The sequence below is a fragment of the Argentina anserina genome, chromosome 2 (genome assembly GCF_933775445.1).
Source record: "Argentina anserina chromosome 2, drPotAnse1.1, whole genome shotgun sequence".
Classification (NCBI taxonomy): Eukaryota; Viridiplantae; Streptophyta; class Magnoliopsida; order Rosales; family Rosaceae; genus Argentina; species Argentina anserina.
The window spans coordinates 432,812-450,171 of NC_065873.1; positions in this window are offsets into that span (position 1 = coordinate 432,812).

Genomic DNA, 17,360 nt, shown 5'->3' on the forward strand with positions numbered 1-17,360 from the left:
TGACGATTACAAGATGCAAGTACCTGACAGAGTGAGAGATAAATGTTGTGTGTTGGTGAAGGAGTTTGGGTCTCATACTCTATTGTGAAAGATATTGGGAAACTGATATGAGATCATGGCAGGGTTTTTCTTTCCTTGTTGCTATGATGGGCAGCAGTGTCCTCTTCCGGTTTCACTGTATTTTTCTACATACATTGTCTTTGCTGTATGGCTTTCATAGATCCAATACATTAAATTCATATTTATATTGTTATCATGTGTACATAAAGTACTTTTCCTTCAAGCAAAAACCAATTAAAAAAATATTAATAGAGTTCTTAACATGTGTAGTATGTATCTTGTTATTCATATCACCTCACTCTTCAATGTCTGAACTTGCTAATGAGGACTAGAAGTTTTCCAAGTGCGTGTACGGGTCGTAACACCCATTATATTTGGTGACTTTGAGCGGATTGTCCCCCGACAGGCGCCGTTCTGCTTGTACATGCGGGGTGAACGAGCCGGCACGGCCTCCATACCCCCCCCCCCCCCCCTCATGCAATGGGTGAGGCACGTTTCGGGTCTCAATCTCATCTACCCTAATAGTCAAACGTTCCAAGGTCTCGTTCATCTAGAGCAAGAGTCGAGTTTGGAGTTTCTGTACTGGCTGAGGCTCTACCAGGGCCTCCTGGCCGTTTTTATTCACCCCGGGATCCTTCGGGTCCAAGTCCATCACATACTGGGGCGGCGGAGGCGGCCCATCCAAAAATGCGAAAGAGCAGCAGTTGGGTGACCTGGTCCGTTCTACGTTGTGGCCCCAACCGTAGCGGTGCCTCAAGAGTTTTTGTTGCGGGCGGAATTCACGGTGTCGGGGTGTGAAACCGCTATCGTGCCGTTTCCATAGCTTTATCCGTCCTGATTCGGCTTTCGTGGGCATCCAAGAGGAGTTAATGTTCCTTCTCAAGTTTGGTCGTTCGCGCCAAGGCTGCCCAGGTGGCCCGGCATTCTTTCTCTTTTTCAGCTTAAAGCCTTGCAAAATCTCGGAGTTCCATTTCCAGCGCCGTCTAGGGGTCAGTGAATCAGACTCAGGATGGCCCTCCGATCATTGGTTCCAAATCGGGGAAGTGGGAACAACATTAGCGAGAGCGAGGTGTCCGCCTCTTGGGAAGGGGATCGGCAGGGGGATGGATTTTCATTAAGGATGGTCATTTTTCATTCAATTTTGGAAGAACCGTGCTAACGAGGACCCTCCTTCTAGCGCCAGATGTTATGAGTGCTAAATCTGGGGGACCAAACTTCTCGTAGCCTTGTATTCCGATGTGTCAGCTCAGTGGGACATGCACACACAACGCACATCAAGTTAAATGGCCAGCGGTACGCCGTACTTTGACCCTCCGAAGCTTAAGTTAGAATCTAGAACGAAATTTAAGCTCGAGAGTTAAGGACTTAGGAATACGTTACATTTTCTAATGATCTATGTGGACTTTTTATAGGCGCATTGGGAGAAGCGTTGGGCCCTTCCTTTAATGTGGAAATGTGGACCAATATAAGATGCATTTATTGTTCAGGCAAGGCACCTTGGGCGGCGTCAATGGCAAGGTTCAGATCGGAGATGTTGCTACCTTGCTAGCTGTTATGACTCCCGGCGTTACCAAGTTATTAGTCACCGGTCCGGCAACCGGAATCAGAGGAGATTTGGCCGGGAATTAGCCCGTTCAGGGGAAGGTGTTAACAGTATCTAGTCTCAAATAATACTAGAAAGTAGAAACAAACAAGTATCTCCCTCAGGCTAACTTCTTATTCTTGGAAGAATTGGAAGTTTACTGAGGAATCATATGTACTTTATATTCTCTCATCAACTCTTGTAGCATTAACTATAGATTTCTGATAGTTATCCCACTTTAATACATGCACCTTTGTACGCGCTGAACCTAAACCCCAGAAAACGAAAACAACTTTCCCCTCCCGTTTGGCCGCCGCTTGCACTTCTCACCGCTGCTTCTCAGATCGAGTAGGGATGTTAAAGTAGTTGCAGTGAGGCCGGGGCATTTTTCCCTCTGTTATGATTGATGGGGTGTCGGAGGCAAGGAGTAGTGAAGTTGTGACCCTATTATGGATTGTCGGAGGGGCAGTTCTGCTTCGATCGAGTCGGTTGTCGAATCTGGATCGGGCTTGTTCTCTCTATCGGTGTTGACTTCTTGGGTGGTAGTATTTACGTCTTCAGGCTTGTTCTTTCTACTTCTAGGGGTTCCGGCTTCTCTTTTGTTTCCAGTTTGAATAAAGTTCGCATTTTGGCGATGTTCTCAGAGTTCGTCTCCAAACCTTACCTTGCTTGGAGGCTTCATGATCCCAACTTCATTCTTCACGGATGTCGAAGTTTTGATGGCTGGTTCATGGCCTTTTAGCTGAGGTTTTGCTTCGCCCGTTGTCTAGTACTGTTGTCTAGCTATTTGGCGTCTGCTGCTTTGCCGACAATGTGGTTATTATCTTGGGCCTTGTGCCTCATGTCTTTAGTTGTTGTGCTTGAGTCTATTCTGAGTGTTCTCAGCTAGGCTAGCCTCACTGGTATGAATTGTCAAAGGTTTAGGCGCCAAAGGATCTTGGGCTTTGTAACCTTCTCCTTCATAATCGACATGCTCAGATTCATCCTGCTTTGATGCTAGTTTTAGTCTTATTGTCCTTGTTGTATTTTTATGTTCTTCTGCCCAGACGTACTCTTGTACTTTCTTTTTTTTCTTGTAAGGTTACTTGTTGAAATCTTGTGGGCAAGTCCCCCTAATCGTGGACTATTGTCCCTAAATCGTTGTATTCAGTTTTTCACTTGAATGAAGTAATGTTGAATAATAAAAAACTCTTGTAGCATTTAAAATGACATTTTTCTAATATTGTAGCTTGGGGAGGAATATACATGTGGTTCTAAGACTAAAGGTTAATTCTGATGGGGGTTCTTAGAAAACTAGAAAATGAAAAAGTTAAGAGTCTTGTGGACGGCTAAATGTTATGTTGAGGTCACATACATGTGTAGCATATCCTGGATCCAGGTGATTTCAGTTTTCATTAATACGTGATAATGGACATACGCAACATAACAAAACTAAAAGAAAAAAGAAAAAACAAGATAAAAAACGACACGTGTCTTAATTTGAAAAACACTTCATGGGGAGGGTCCATATCATATTTGTTTTCCGGCATTGACCCACTCGTACATTGCTTTTTCTTTTCTCTTAGTTTTGTTCTGCCAAGTATGTCCATTATCAGGTATCAATGAAAACTGAAATCACCTGGATCAGGGATATGCTTAGAGGTGATATGCATTCGAGTTGCAAGTTAAACTCCTGAAGCAAGTTCCAGAGGAGTACCCATACAAAGATGATGAGTAAATCATTTGTTATATGTACACAGTTGTGATCTTTCGCCCTTTTTTTTTCCTGAAATTGTTACAGCTTTTCCCTTTTTTTGTACACATTTGTGCTCTACGTTAGATAAATCACTTAACTTAGTCACGTACTACACCTTCCATATTATCCATTCTGATCCTTTCCTTCATGTCTATGGTTGGTAATTAGCACTTAAACGGTATGTGAATGTGCTTCTGTTGGCCCAAATAAATATATAAATGTTTCTGGGTACACTTAATTACTTACATATAAGATAATATTACCATTTTCCAGTGAATGAATATATATTTTTAAAAGACCATGGAGAGTCAGAGACATAGTTTGAGAAACTCAAGTATAGTCATTAAGAGCTGGTCGCTACTGCAATGGCTGGGTATGAAGAATTTTCGCAAACATCTATTGCAATTTGCAAGCACGTACGAAATCTTTATCAGAATAAGGAAGAAACAGTATGCTCCAATATGTGAGGAGTTAAGCCCACGGTTTAGCAATATATAAATTTGAGCCAAATGCTCATGTAGAATGGTTTGCTAATGCTTTATATCTTATTGTGGATGCCCTCATGTGATATTTTTGTTCTTTATTCATTATAATGCAGTGAAAGTTATGGGTAAAAAGATAAAATAGGTAAACAAGCGTCAAGCCGAAATATAAAGGTAATATAAAAGATAAATCTCTAAGTAACTTGAATGATATTGATTGATGGATTAATACAACATAGATTGATGTCTTTATATAGGCTTTTAAAATATGGCTAATCCTATTAAGACACTAGGAAATAACAAACCTATTAGAACTAGAAATCTTATGAATGTAAGGAAAAATAAACCTAGGCATGGTAGGAAACATATGTGTGTTTACGACCTTGCTTCGCCATACGTTTCTCAAGCTACTCCTCGAATTCCTCGGCTAGTCGTTCTACATCAGTCTCTCCCACTTGAGAAGAACTCGTCCTCGAGTTAATATCTGGATAAGAAGCATGATCATCTGCTCGAAATTCATGGAGGTCACGTACATTGAAGGTCTTCGAAATTCCCATAGTCTCAGGCAAATCAATGATGTAGGCCAATTTGTCATTGATCTTTTGCAGAATCTTGTAAGGACCATACTTGCGGCGTTTAAGCTTGTTGTAAGTACCGACGGGAAATCGTTCTTTACGTAAGTAGATCAACACGTAATCGCCTTCTTGGAACACTTCCTCTCGCCGATGAGAATCTGCATAGGCTTTGTATTTAGCATTGCTTGATTCAAGCTTCTTCTTGACCTCATCTTGAACCTCACGCAGTTCCTTAGCCAAAGACTCGGCTGCCACACTAAAGCCCTTATCTTTAGAAATTCTTGCCGAGTCAACAACATGCTTTGGTGGAGAGACGTACACCACAATGGAGTCCTTCCAATTGATATGTGCAGAGAATTGTTGTAGGCAAACTCGACTTGTGACAACACAAAGTCCCATTGTCTCGGTTTTTCTCCACAAGTACTTCGTATCATATTTCCCATTGTTCGGTTTGTGACCTCGGTTTGACCATCAGTTTGTGGGTGAGCAGTGCTACTAAGATTAAGAGAAGTTCCAAACATCCTCCACAAGGTAATCCAAAAGTGACTTAGAAACTTTGTGTCTCGATCAGAGGTGATACTACGAGGTAGTCCATGCAAACGAACAACTTTTCAGAAAAATAACTTGGCAATATGAGAAGCATCAGACGTCTTCCGGCAAGGAATGAAGTGTGCCATTTTAGAAAACCTATCGACAACTACGAAGATGGAGTCGACTCCACGTTGTGTTTGAGGTAACCTAAGAATGAAATCCATACTAAGGTCTTCCCAAATACCATCAAGGACTGGTAATGGCATATATAAACTTGTGTTCTGTGATTGCCCCTTCAAAGCTTGACATATATAACACTTTCGAATTATGTTGCTGACATCATTCTTCAATTGAGGCCAATAGTATCTTTCTTCTAAACATGCAATTTTTTTGTCTCTTCCAATATGTCCACTTAATCCTCCACCATGCAAGTAACGTACCAGCATCTCTCTCAAGGAAGAACTAAGTATACATAATTGCTTCCCTTGGAATAGATAACCATCCTTAAGAAAGAAGTCTATGCATGGTTCTTGTCTCATGCACTTACGCCATATCTCTTTGAAGTCAACATCCTCTTCATATAATTCCTTTAAATATGCAAACCCTATGACTTCTTGAGATAGCGTTACCAATAGTTGGCTCCTACGGCTTAATGCATCGGCCACACGATTTAGGGTCTCAGACTTGTGCTTGATGATGAAATGAAATTTTTGTAGAAAAGTAGCCCAACGTACATGCATCTTGCTCACACTCTTTTGGCAATTAATGTACTTCAAGGCTTCATGGTCGGTGTACAAAACAAATTCACGTTGCACCAAATAATGCTCTCATTGTTTTAATGCTCGAACTACGGCATAAAACTCTTGATTATAAGTACACCACTTTTGTCGAGTTCCGCTTAGCTTCTCACTAAAATAAGCAATCGGCTTCCTTTCGTGCGATAAAACTGTGCCAACTCCTACGCCACAAGCATCACATTCTACCTCAAAAACTTTGTCAAAGTTTGATAAAGCTAGTATCGGAGCTGTGCACAATTTATGCTTAATCAAAGTAAAACTTTGCTCTTGGCTTCTCCCCATTGAAATTTTCCTTTCTTCAAACATTCGGTAAGTGGCGCGGTGATGGCACTGAAATTTGGAACAAACCGCCGATAAAAAGTTGCTAAATCATGAAAACTCCACACATCGTTGACGGTCTTTGGAGTAGGCCAATCCTTGATTGCCTGCACCTTGTCTTTATCCACATGTATTCCTTCCGAGCTCACTACATACCCCAAGAATAACAATTTTTTGGTGATGAAAGAACACTTCTTCAAGTTAATGTATAATTGATTTTCTTGAAGGACTTCGAGGACTTCTCTAATGTGCTCAAGGTGCTCTTCTTCTGATTTACTATAAATGAGAAAGTCGTCAAAATAAACAACCACACATTTGACCATTAGTTGTCGTAATGCCTCGGTCATGAGATGCATAAAAGTGCTCGGGGCATTGGAAAGCCCAAACGGCATCACTAGCCACTTGTAAAGACCGTCCTTGCTCTTAAATGTTGCCTTCCATTCATCTCCAGACCGAATTCGAATTTGGTGGTACCCGCTCCGCAAGTCAATCTTAGAGAAAAATTTAGATCCCCCAAGAACATCGAGCATGTCTTCCAAGCGTGGTATTAGAAACATGTACCTAACAGTGATCTTGTTAATGGCTCGGCTATCAACACACATACGCCAATTTCCATCTTTCTTTGGAACTAATAATACAAGCACTGCACATGGATTTATGCTTTCGCGTATGAACCCTTTCCGTAACAGTTCTTCAATTTTCTCTCTCAAAATTTCATTCTCTTTCGGACTCATGCGGTAGTGAGGAAGATTAGGCAAGCCAGCTCCAGGAATTAGATCGATCCAATGCTAAATATTTCTCATCGGTGGTAGCTCATATGGTAAGTCCTCAGATATTAGCTTAAAGTACTTATTAAGTATACCTTGCACATGTTCAGGAATTGGTGCCTCTTTCACTTGTCTGGTGAAGTAAACCCCTTACATCACAATAGGACAACAAACAAGTGTATCCTTGATTCCATCCTCTAGATCACGTTCTGAACTTGATATTGTGAGAAAGCTTGTTGTCTTCTTGGCTTCATAATTAACCTCATGTGGGTTTCTAGGCTTTAAGACTTTTTTTTGTTTTTCCACAAAAACCTATAGGTGTTTTCATACCCATCATAGGCAACTCTTAAATCATATTGTCACGGCCTCCCTAGCAAAAGATGAGATACATCCATGTCAACGACATCACACTCAATTTCGTCTTTATATGGCCCCAAAATTACAGGACCTTTGCATGTTTTTGTCACTAGTTCTGCAAGTCCTTTCTTAATCCAATTAATAGAATATGGAGCTGGATGTTTTGCTGTTGGAAGCTTGAAATGGTCTACCACTCTCTGGCACACAAAATTCTCGCAACTGCCATTATCAATTATAAGACTGCATGCCATGCCACTAATGTCACACTTGGTGCGAAATATGATATGCCTTTGAATGTCAAGTCCTTGCTTTGCTAGTAAAAGTCTTTGACATACATAGAACTCTGGAAGATCATTGAAATCGTCGCCATCAATTTCAGTAGTTGCAATGGTATTCTGCTCTTCCTCATTGTCTTGCTCCTCTACTAGATTCAATGCCCTTCGTTGAGTATATTTGTTTAAAGTATGACCAGGAATTCCTCATCGATTGCACTTATCACCTCTTGGTATGGCATAATCTCTTAAACCACCCGGCTGCCCTTGTTTTTGATATTGAATAGGAGCTTTTCCTCGATCTCTGGCATTTTTTTCTGTTCTGGCGGGCCGCTCTGTTGTAGGCTCCTTAATTTGTATCCCTTTCAAAGTAGATGGCTCAGTCCAATATCTACGAAAACCCATAGTAGCCTACTGATTAACTTTAGGTTTTGCTAGTAAGGTTTCCGCCTTCAGTGCTAAGTTCATGGCTTCTGCTAGAGTCTATATTGTTTGCAATCTTATCTTGTCTCGTATTCCGGCTTCAAACCAAGTAGATACCTCGCAACCTTTCGACTCTCCCTTTCTTCTAATTTGTTTCGCTCACTAAGCCGCATAAACTCATGATTGTAGTCAAATACATAACGGTTTGTTGAGCACATGTGTAGTACTTCTCGAACAAGGTCTGCTCATAATCACGAGGTAAGAAACGTCCTCGAAGTAGAGATTTCATCTTTCGCCATGTTTTGACAGGTTTTTTTCATTGTCGAACTCGTGACTCTTGCAAATCATCCCACCAACAGGCAGTAATACTTTTTAGTTTCCAAGCAACCGTCTTCACTTGCTTGTTTTCAGGAACATCCATTAGGTTGAAGAACCTATCAACTTCGGAAAACCAATCAAGAAATTCTTCAATTTGTAAGTTTCCATAGAAGAAATATATGTCAGCTTTCATTATGTAATTTTCTTCATGGCGACGTTGTTGTTGATTGATTGGTGGGCCCTTTTCTTCTTCCTCCTCAGAATCATAGTTGTTTTCCTGTCGACGGTGTCGGCCTCGGGCAAATTCTCCAGCTCGCACATCCTCTGACAGCTTCTGCACTGTAGTCGCCAATTGACCAACAAGAGTTGATAAATTGGTAATATCTTGACAAATATCGCCAAAACTTTTCTTCATTACAGTAATCTCCCGATTAGCATCGGTGATTGTGGTGATAGTAACTCCCTGTTCGTCGCCTGACATCAATGTAGGCGAAACCTGCCCTGGTGCCAACTAACGCAGTGAAAGCTATGGGTAAAAAGATAAAGTCGGTACACAAGCGTCAAGCCGAAATATAAAGGTAATATAAAAGATAAATCTCTAAGTAACTTGAATGATATTGATTGATGGATTAATACAACATAGATTGATGTCTTTATATAGACTCTAAAATATGAGTAATCCTATTAAGACTAGAACTAGGAAATAACAAACCTATTAGAAATAGAAATCTTATGAATGTAAGGAAGAGTAAACCTAGACATGGTAGGAAACATATGTGTGTTTACGACCTTACTTCACCATACATTTCTCAAGCTGCTCCTCGAACTCCTCGGCTAGCCGTTCTACATCACATTAAAAACATGGTTGCATACATCTAGATAGTCTCTGTTTCGAGCAGATTGAAAACCAAAACCATATCAATCCTCATTTGCTTTTGGTTCAATTTTTCTTCTATTGTTTTTTCTTTCTTTCTAGTTGATATAAATCTTGTTCTTACAATTCATGTCACGATTGTCCTACCAAGTACCAAGTACCAAGTGCCAACCCTATTCTTGGATCATTTTAGATTTTTAGTGTCGGCCACAATCAAATTCGGGTGGCCACAATCGTACTTAAACTCAGTTATCAACCCATCAATCCTCGCAGTTGAGCTCTCACGTCTTTGAAATCACTGGTTGATGTAGTAGTTGCAATGATGTCTCTACATAGTATCCAAAGTAGTGTCTATGAAAGTTCCCGTAATGTTACCACAAAAATGTCTTGTATCAACTTATCCTCACATCAACTCGTATTATCTACCAAAAAACATCTTACTGACTTCTGCCTTGGGAATTGTAGATGGGGTCAGTCGGGTGGTCCATCTACATCACCTACAAAAGAATCAAAGGTTTCTACTGTAGGGGGGGTCTCCACCTATCTACAAGGGATGTCCGCAGATATATTTTGATGTGACCGCTGTAAGACTATCCTTATGTACACTGTCTCTTTCCATAAATATCCGCTAGAAATTTTTGTAGTTAACCGTCTGTATTTAATAATACACACATTTAAGAATAATAAATTTGTCGTGGTAAAAATAAATTATTATTTAAGTAATTATAGTTAATTATAGGTAATTACCTTATTTATAATATTTTATAGGTCTTTAAACAAATTATTGTAAACATTGAAATTTTGTTCAATAATATATAAATGTGTAAAATAAATCTAATAATTTTGTTGTTAATGTCGTAATTTAATTAAATTAAACTATTATCAATATAGTATTTTATTCAATTAGTTATAAATTACTGTATAATATATATCCCGGTACCATATACCATCTCAGTTTCTCTGTTTGTGCATGTTTAGGATGCTACAGATCTCTCTCTATCTGTATCTGTGTGCATGTCTAAAATGCTACGGCAGACAGCAGTTGCAATCGATTCTTTGTAGATTCATATTCATAAAAGAGAAAAGAATGATACCATTTATTAATGAAATGAATTGACATCTAAACATTTCTTTACATCATACTCTCTTATCAGTTAATCATCATACCCGATCGATTCATAGTGATTATGATCAATGAACATAACCAGAATTTAAATTTTTAAGGGTCTTAACACAGTATATAAGATATTAAAAAACCAATACCCAACATGCTACCAATCTCTCTTAACTAATCTAACTAGTATTATTGAGGTTAAGACCGGTACAGATTTCACTTGACATATATAAGAATATGGGTTTATTTTTTAAAATAAAGTATCTACCTAAAAGCACTCAGTACGAAAGGTCTTCAAGCAACATCAGTGTTATCACTATAATTTTTTGAAGACGGGTGTTATCACTATAAGTTAGAGGAAATGCAATCTTCATCTCACTAGGATCGAATGACAGAGTTGCCAATAGTCAAAACTATTCATCGTTGAGAAACCTCTCTGGCGAGAGTCAAAGAAGATTGATATGCAATAATTATTTTCTAGTACTCATATATAATCTCATAATTATAAGGGCAAATTATATATATGTATCAAATGAAAACTTCAATTATAAAAAAAGTTAATGAAAAAAAATGTAATTATAAGATAATCATCTCATTTAAATAGAAATTATAAAATAATTAATAAGTTTTAAACAAAATTAGAAAACAGTACGGTCACTTCTTTTATATTTTCCTAACTGTTTTGTCATTTCTCACACTCTTTCATTCGATATCATACACACTCCAAACTGACCATCGTACGAGGCGTAGAAACCCTCGCAAGGGGGCTGCCGTTGTCTATGATGGTGCTCCAAGCTTTTTTGGCAAAAACGGAGTCCAAAGCCCTATAAATCTAGCTATTCTCTTCATTATAAGCACATTCATGCTGTTCTCTTTTGAATTTTAACATAATTTTGCGAATTTACAAATTTCCCCCAGCATGTCACACTTGTAGTCACACTGCAAGTTACACATGTAGTCACACAACCAGTCACACTAGTAGCAACAATATCGACATTGTGACTATCATTGTATATGGTAGTATGACTACCCGTGTATCTGGTAGTGTGACTGCACTTGTGACAATGTTGTGACAAGAATAAATGCAAGAAAAAGAAAAAAATGACTAGAAATAACAAACCTCTGTGTACTGTTATATGATATTGTACTTCTCAAATCAACTAATACGATCAAAATATCGACACTGATGTTGTCAGACAAAGCACTACCAATCACATAAAAAATCGTCAGCTACACTATCAGTCACACTATTAGTTACACAAAACATTCGTCAGCTACATCATCAGTCACACTAGGGCTGGGACCGGTACGATTCGGTTCGGGATTCGGCCGATACCGATACCGATAATTTATTCGGTTTCGGTTTCGGTTCGGGATCGTAAATTTTAAACTTAATACCGAACCAAACCCGTACATATCGATTCGGGATGGGTTCGGTTCGGTAAAATTGTACATTTTTGCATGTATTTTATCTATTTATAACTATTAGCTAATGTAAATTAACATTCTAAGTCTTTAAAAGTACAATGTAGACCTAAAAAACTAAAAAAAATATTGAAAATGCATACATTTTATATATTTTATACATTCGGTACAAATTATACATATACCGAACCGTACCGTTTAAAAAATTTAGGTATTAGGTTCGGTACAGGACTAAAACATTTTACCGATTCGTCCCGACCCGTCGGTATTCGTTACGGGACGGTCGGTTTCGGTACCATTTTTTGGGTACCAACTCCCACCCCTAAGTGACACTACCAGTTATACCACCAGTCACAAATGTTGTTCTGAGACGGATAGTGTGATGGGTAATTACACTACGAGTCACATAAAATTCGTTAGCTACATTGCATGTTACGCTGGTAATTACAATATCGACAATGTGACTGGTGGGTGACAAGTAGTGTGACTAACTTTGTGACAGTTACATTGTCAGTCACACTACTAGTCACATAAAAAATCCTCATTGCAACATGAACTCTTAATTAACTGTAACACCCTATTTTACATGGGTGAATTCAACAAACAGTTTCTCAATTATTAGTCATTCTAATTTTCAGTACCTCACACTTGAAAACTATTACATTGGTACCTCAAGTTTATATTTCAAACTAATTTTAGTTCATTTCATCAATTAACACCGTTAGTGGCTTTATTTCCCACTAATTTTAAGGGCATTTTCATCACTTTATTTTTCATTGATTTCACTTTATAGCTAGCATTTTCTACCATTCAAACCAATTGTTATATAGGCATTTTCTTTTGCTTTTAAAATATTTAAATGTCTATGATAGAGTTTTTGAGCATATTAATATAACAATATGATTATTGGTTGATAGACATATACAATATGAAATATATGTTGGTTTGTTTTGTAATTGCAAACTTTTGTAATAGTTGTGGTAAATGAATGGATACTTATTAATTTTATAATGAAATGATATGTATTAAACAACTTGTTTTTTTTTAAATAGAAGTTGAAATTTGAGAGAAATGAAAGATGAAATCGGAGGAAAATGAAGTGACTGAAATGCCCTTAAAAATTGGTGAGAGATGAAGCTACTAATGGTGTTAATTGACGGAACGAACTAAAATTAGGCTGAAATAGAAACTTGAGGTACCAATAATTCAATACGATCGTTTCCAAATGTGAGATATTAAAAGTTAGAATAGACAATAATTGGAGTATTGGTTGTTGAATTCACCCTATTTCCATATCATTCTCCCCTCTTTTACAGATATGTGAGTTCCTTGTATTCCGTCGCCCCCGTCCAAGACTGGTAGCGCCGCCGTTGTCATCAACTGGTCAAGCTTGAGGAGGTAAACACTAAGGAAGGCGAGATCGAAGAAAGGTTAGTCGTTGAAGCTGAAGCCGGTGATCTTCTCTCGAAGCTTCCAAGTTGTTGTGCTGCATCGCCAACTCCTCATCGCTCCACTCTAGTGATGGCTTTACAGCTCCAGCAACCACCTTGAGAGACTCAACCTCATATCCTTGACTGACTCCGGCCGGAATAACCTAAAAAACTAGTGGCGGAAATTAGACCACATCAAGTGCTCCAAGAACTACGATTCATACCAACACATCCAGGGGCTCGCATGGCAGCGATCTTCACTCGGTTGGCGGCGGGGATGCCAAGGTATTGCAGTGGTGCTTGGTGGCTAAAACCCAGATGCGTAAAATGAAATTGGGAATGAAGGCAATCTTTGTAAGTTTTGTGAAAAATAGGTGCAATGCTTTAACAATTTTGAATAGATGACTTAATTATAATTATGAAACATTCAGTGACTTTTTTATGATTAAGTTTGCAAAAAGTGATTTTTTATGAGAACCCCTAATTATAACCAATTTATTGACAAGCAAATTAATTTATACAATAAAATAATATAACTGTAGCTGAAAAAAGAATCTATAAGCACTAGAAGACACTTGAAAGCCACTTAAATTCCCATTTTTAGATTCAGTTTCAATATTCATAGCCAGTACGTGTACCTCTGTTACTTAATTTATAACTCCTCAAATTTTGTTGTAACGACCCCAAAATTTCAAGCATAAAAACTCAAAATTTCAAAGTCGTTAAACACCAAACAATTTCAACGAATCGAAATCATTTAAAATGCCACAGCGGATAATCTCTGAGTTCAAAATACAACTCAGTTAAACCGATTATTACAACCCAAATTATAATTCAATATTATAACAAATGGAATTGCGTAATCCTCTCTACAAACTCACAAGATAGTCACACAAAATCCTCACACAAGCTGGAGATAAATAACTTCAAGTCCTCTGAGCGGTCCGTCAATTCCCGCTAATCCACACCTGCGGAGTTATCCACTACACCATCGAATTGGTGCACCGGGATTATAAACACAAACCCGGTAAGCTTATAGCTCGTATGAGTAAAATGAAAATATAACCGCATATCAATATATACGAAAAATCACAAATCATCAAATATAAATGCACTCATGAGTCAATGGACGGCCCATCTGATCGTCCCAAAGAAATATGAAATAAAACGCTCATGAGAAATTAAGTAACCCTTCTGGTTACCCAAATGCATTTATATTACGGGTACCAAGAACGCTGGTACACATCTGTTACCCCTCTCGTAATACACTGCCGATATTGGATAGCCACCCGCTACCCAACATCCAAAACAATCTGAGTACCCATGAGTAGATAACCACTCGTTACCTCACATGCAGTACTAAGGCAGACAGACTAGAGCTCTAACTGTATCGTAACTTTCGCCCGGCTAAAGGCTAGGTTCCGACTTGCCAAACACGTACAATAATCTCACATCATATTGTACCAAATCACGTCCGAAGACAAATCAACATTTTAACAATCTCAATGTTAAACTCACGTACAATAATCTCACATCATATTGTACAAATCAAAATCACATGCTCGATATATAAATCTCGTCATCGAAATGACATAAATCACGATAAAATCATAACAGTATATTATATAGCAAACTATATATATATGTACATATTTACCATTTATACAATATATATATAATTCATTATATCATATACATGTCATATTTCATAAACACGTCCGAAGACAAAAACTCGTCCAAAGACAAAACTCGTCCGAAGACAAAACATTTTAACAAACTCATGATAAAACCACGTACAATAATCACACCTCATATTGTACAAAAATCAAATCACATCTTCAATATTTAATTCTCGTCATTCGAAATGACCAATTCCAATGAATTCATAACAGTATATAATATAGCAAACTATATATATATGTACTTATTACCATTTACACGATATATATGTAATCCACTATATTGTATACGTGTCGTAATTCAATATTAAAAACTCTTGCAAAATCTTGAATCACCGCAAGGGTAGATTCGTAAATAAGTGAGATTTTACTCACCTTATCGACTCGAGCGTAATTCCACAATTTCCGAAGATAATTCATTTCCTTGATTTATCGATCACCTTGAAAAGATAAGAAAAGAATTTAGAAACATTTCGTAAACCTTTAAATGCCGAAACAGTAATAAACTGTTACTGTTCAGCATTTTTTGGTTTTTACGAAGTTACTGTTCACGGGGTACTATTCACGGTTACTATTCACGGGTATTGTTCATGTATTACTGTACAAATACACAAATAATACATATTCCTGTACGTATATATACTGTTTGCGTATTTCTGTACATATACATATTGTTTACGTTTTTTGTACGTATACATACTATTCACATGTAAATACAAACTCAGTAAATAAAATTTACTAAATTACTTTTTACAAATTACTTTTTACAATTACTGAAAGTAATTTATATTTACATTTACCGTACGTAAAATTTAATTTACATTTACCGTACGTAAATAAAATTTACATTTACATTTACCGTACGTAAGTAAATTACCAAAATACCCTTATGGAATACTGTTCACGCGCCACCGCACGTGGCGGCGCGTGGGGTGCACGCGCCACCTCCGGCAGTTTGTCGCAGCAGATCTAGGGCTCGGCGTAGCTTCCCGGCGAAGCAGGAGATCGCGTCTTGCCTAGGAGAGGGAGGGGTCGAGCTCGCGGTGGCCTAGAGTGTGGCAGTGTGAGCCACGGAGGCCGGAGATGCAAGATTGCAGAGGAGAATTTTTTTGAGAGAGAAAGGGAGCTCGGGTCGAGAGAGAGAGGGAGGGAGGCGGAAGTGAAGAGAGAGATAGGGTTTTCCAATTTTGGAAACCCTAATCTCAAAAAATGCCCTTTTATACTTGTTTCCAAAATCGGAAATGAACTTTCGACGTTAATAACTTTTACGGCCGATGTCCGATTCGAACGCGTCACATGTCCACGCACTCGTATCGACGAGCTCTATAACTTTTGTGAATGAAGTTTTTGCAACCGCGAGACGGAATAAAAGTCGATATATACGTTGCGGAAACGTAACGTTTTTCGAATTAAACGTTCCGAGAACGTTCCCGTTTCTCGTTTCATAACGTTGCAACCACTCACACTCATTCTAATTAAATTTCACAATTTTATGGAATTCAAGTCAAACTCAAATGTTGTTTGAAAAATTAGGGTTATTACATTTGTTTAAGAAACTTATGGCATGGTTAGAGGCTTAGAGCAACTCCAACCATTTACCATATTAGAGAAACTATATCAGGGAAAAACAAGCTTAGTTTGCTCATAGAATTTATGTGTTGAAATGTGAGCAATTCCAACAACTTCTCATATTTGAACTATTAGTAAAACAGGGAACGTGAACAAATTAAAAACGAAATTCCACAAACTTTCAACACTCTCTCTAATTTTTAAGAAGGAAATATGAATTAAGAGATATATATGTAATATATATAGAGAATATGTGTGTCAAGCATCCGGATTAAAAACGTACGTATTGCTTCCCTACTTTGCATATACATATAGGGAGTTTTTTTTATACAATATACATATAGGGAGTTATTTGAGTTATGAATTGAAAACCGTTTTAATGAGAAACTTGGAGAACTCTCGTCTAAATGAAAATCTCTACAAAGTCAAAGATATATATCTTTCCAAGTCGGAGACATATATATAACATTATAACCTAGAATTTATCTCCCCCTCTCGATCTTTCTCCTGTTTTCTACGTTAACACATCCAAACGCGTGTTCTCTACTTTAGCCATAGATTTTCGATAAGCTAGCGCAGCATGCATTATTACTGGAATACACAGCCTCATTACTTTATATGTTTATATCGTGAACCTCTCCAGATTTCCAGTAACCCTAAGTCCCTAACTAGCTAGCTAGATAGGTCGAGTCGCTCTTCATATACTTTCCATTATTTTCATCAGCCAATTGAAACATTACTGTGATTCTGTGAAGGTATTGACACCACACATATATTTACCACATGCACACGTGCTGGAGATGATCAGGAAGCTTATGGCATAATCTGAATTCTGAAGCTCCGGGGAACACTATGATCAAAACTGGCAGGGGCACGTACTTCAATGATATCTAACCTTTCAATTGAAGCTCTGAGGAACACTATTATATCAAAGGTTTTTCACAGGTAAACTGGCATATATGATTATATGGGACACTTCGTTCATTGATATCCACCATTCATCGAATGTGGTGGTATATACCTATATATATATATATATTTATGAATATGAC